The sequence below is a fragment of the Equus przewalskii genome, chromosome 28 (assembly GCF_037783145.1).
Source record: "Equus przewalskii isolate Varuska chromosome 28, EquPr2, whole genome shotgun sequence".
Classification (NCBI taxonomy): domain Eukaryota; kingdom Metazoa; phylum Chordata; class Mammalia; order Perissodactyla; family Equidae; genus Equus; species Equus przewalskii.
Genome location: NC_091858.1, coordinates 7,453,992 through 7,457,814, shown reverse-complemented (window position 1 = coordinate 7,457,814; position 3,823 = coordinate 7,453,992). Strand labels below are relative to the sequence as shown.

General features: G+C 43.4%; 1 pseudogene; it reads left to right on the top strand.

Annotated features, from left to right (window-relative positions):
- Positions 1-1,237: 1,237 nt before the first annotated feature.
- Positions 1,238-3,440, top strand: LOC103567592 (exocyst complex component 3 pseudogene; annotated as a pseudogene).
- Positions 3,441-3,823: the final 383 nt, after the last annotated feature.

Genomic DNA, 3,823 nt, shown 5'->3' with positions numbered 1-3,823 from the left:
TAGTTTTTCTGAGAAATTGACAATTTTGATTTTTATATAAAAATATTTTATGCTTTTAAATTTTTGTTTATAGCTATCATAGAGTAGCTATAGCAGACCAACCTTCACTCCAAGGAAAAAATTTAAAACTAGATAAAATTTTTTTAAATACCTGTTTGAAGTAATCATAGAGTAACAGAGTCAGTAAGAACTTAAAAGGCTAAGATCCAAGAGAAAAGAAAAACACGGAGGTGAGCTCACTGCTCTCTGCTGTTTTTCCCTGGAGGCATTCGCTGATTAGTGGGTGGTACTAAACAAGAGATCAAGTTGAATTTTAAGGCTAAGAGCTTTCAGCAGTCTCATCGGAGTTGAGGGTTATCAGGGCAGCTAGGAATTGAGGAGACTAGGTTTTGGGGAAAAGAGAATGGGAAAGCTGTGAGCAGGACTTTCCATGCTGCTTTTGTTCTTGAGAGAATTATTTATTCCTAATATTTTCAACTTAAGAGGCTGAGAAGCCAGGAAAAAAGAACCAGCTAAGACTGGCTTTGGCCAGTCTCAAAGTGCTAGGAAGGTGAAAATGGGCATTCAAGCCCTGCTAAGGGGGATGGGCCCAGGGAAACCAGCTTTGCTTTCATTGGAGATTCTTGAAAGGTCCTCCTTGAGGATTACTTCCAGCTAGAAATAGAATGGTTCTCACAAAGCCTGAAATCAACTTTAATGTGTCCAGTTCCCTGATCATATCAAGGTGATCAATTCCTACGGTAACCACCTATCAGTAAAAAATAAATTCTCTCTGCCAGAAGATAGCATTATACAGAGTTTCTACACTCTTTATACACAATTCCAGCCCTCAATAAATGTGGATGGAGTCAGCTTTATCTCTGCCCTAATTTATGCTTTTCTCTAGCAACCTAAATTAGCCTCCTGACAGGCCAGCAATACTTGTTTCTTTCTGGTTCCTGAGATATGGCAATGTTGATAGGCTCTTTTATTCCTTTTTGCCTTTGAGAAATAAATAAGTAAGTAATTACCACGAATGACAGTACATAGACTCAAATGACCAAAAACCAAGAGAAAAGAAGTAGATAATGGAGACGACCCACAGATGATCTAGATATGATACATAAGACATAGGCTTTACGGTAACCATGATTAACCTGTTCAAGAAATTGGATGGCACTCCAGTCAGGCGCCAGGTGGCAGTGCAGAGGGATAACTCTGGTATCACTGATGCTGGCATTGCACCTGCTCTTTAGCCATGAAGGAGACAGACCAGGAGGCTAATGCAACAGCAGTGCAAAGGGTTGCTGGGATGCTTCAGTGTCTGGACAAGCTGGACAAAGTGGAGCAGTATTGCAGAAGAGAGGCCTAGAAAAAGGCCTCCGTGGACACTAGATTGAAGGCCATGATCCATCACAATTGAATGGGATGGACACAGGCCTGAGCCTGCTCCAAAATGCACTGAATGATCTCAAAGACATCCAGCAGTCCCTGGCTGATGTTAGCAAAGACTGGAGGCAGAATATCAACACCATCTAGAGCCTCAAGGATGTGAAGGATGACTTGTGTTGTGCAGCTCAGCCAGCTCACTACAGCTGTGGAGAATCTCAACATCTTCTCAGTGCCCCAGATTGTAGGGAGATCCAGGACCTCGTTAAGCAAGGAGCACTCCTGCAAGCCCTCTGGAAGCTGATGGGCCTGGAGTGCTCCCAAGATGGGATGACATTCGCAGCAGTAGCACCACATGGACAGTTGGAACATGGGCAATTTGACCCTCATCCATGGCTACTTTGGGAGCACACGGGGGCTCTCAGATGAGCAGGCCAAGCAGCTGTGGGTGATGCTGTAGAGGTCACTACTCAACATCCCTTATGACCCTACTTGGCTGATCTCAGTTTTCAGGATCAGCAAAAGGGAAGAAAAATTGACCAGAGCATATCTGACCACAAAAAGCAAGCTAGCTTTGTTCTTCCTTGGAGGTCCAAGAATTGGAAGGAGGAACTGTTTGCCCTCTTGGACAGAACCATGACTACTAGAATTAGGGGCACATGGTTAGATCCCAGGGAGTCCAACAAGATGTGGTTTGTCTGCCCCTTGGAAATCATAAGGAAGTACATCCAGGATGACCCATCATTGCCAAAAACCTGATGATTGTTTTTCTCCCCACTATGAGATTTTCAGAAATCTCCTGAACATGTACTACCAGGTCCTGAGTATGTGGATGCAGGCGATCAGTCAGAAGACCTAGAAGCAAATGAGATCATGAGCCTGTTTGATGTGGGTCTTAAACACCTACACAAGTGCAAAGATGCTGCTGAATGTGGAGCTCGCCCCAAAAGTAGAAATCAATGCCCTGGGCCTTTACTTGCTATAAACATGGTCTCTGAACTGCTCCACATGTACATGTCAGCTCTCACTTCAAACATCATTGCTTAGCTGTGGAAAGCACTAGAAACAGACAAGAAAGACTGTATAAAAGAGATTGAGCGTGAAGCTGACCAAAGTGAATACTCACAGGCAATGCTCTCTTCTAGATGTTTGAACAGACTCTTCAAGTTGCTGCTCAGATAAGTGAAAACTTGAAAACAAAGGTATTAGTTTATTTCTTAAGCAAATGAATTCTTTGTTAAGTAGACATAAAGGTGAGACTCAGTTGTATGAAGAAGCACATCTGAGAAATCACCAATACCCACACTATGTTCAGTGTGCCAACAACTGCCAGACCTTTAAAGAATCCATAGTCAGTTTAAAAAGAAAGTATTTTAAAAAAGAAGTGGAAGAGGGCATACCTCTGAGCCAACCAAACATGGATGGGATTTTAGACGCCATTGCAAAGAAGTGCTGCAGCAGCCAGGTGGAGGAGGTCTTCCTGGATCTGGAGCAATAGCTCAATGAGCTGATGACAAAGAAGTGGCTGTTAGGCTCAAATGCTGTAGACATCATCTGTGTCACCATGGAAGGATATTTCACTGATTTCACCAAAATTAAAAAGCCATATAAAAATAGGATGTGGAAGGTGGTGGTGCTGTCCCTGTGGGCCATCATCCAGAAGTATGTCTCATTCTAGAGTGCCAAGGAACACAAGGAGGGTGCCAAGAGGATGGTTAGTGACGCCTAGTAGCCCCTATTCCTGTTCCAGAATCCGTCTTCTGACTTTGGTGATGATATAGATGGGTATTGTGACACTATTGTCACCATTGCAGAAGTTATTGAGCTAACGGACCTGGAAGCTCTACCTGTCTGCTCTACACGGATGTCGCAACTCTGGTCAGCAAATACCCAGACATCAGAGATGACCACATCAGCAAGTTGCTAGCCATGTGAGGGGACACCAGCTAGGACATGAAGAAGACCATGATTGAAACTCAAAACAGGGCCTAATGCAGGCAACTCCAAGCTACGTGCCCATATTCAAGGAAATTGTAGTTTCAAGGCTGAACATGGCAAAGCTTCTCAAGTAATTTGTCTGTTTTCAGCTTTGTGTCCATTATTCCACACTCATCATCCCCACCCTCAGAAATATATTAAAGGAAAAGTGACTCTCCAGGGTTCACATTAGATGTTTCAGCTCCATGTGTCTGTCTCTTGAGATATCAAGCCTGTTGTTTGTGAGGTGCCCAAGCACATGGCTTCTTGAAGACTGAGCACTCTGATGGCTGTGGTTCTTCAGGCTTTCTCATTTTTGTCATAAACATCTTTTGTGAGGCAGGATTCTGATGTAAAATGCCTCATGGTTGATTGTTTCTCACACTGGAAAAGGTGTGTGGAGAAGGAAGAGGCTCTGTCTTCATTTACCTGTTGGTCTTCACTCACTTCTGCATGGTGTAAAGACTTCTGAAACTCT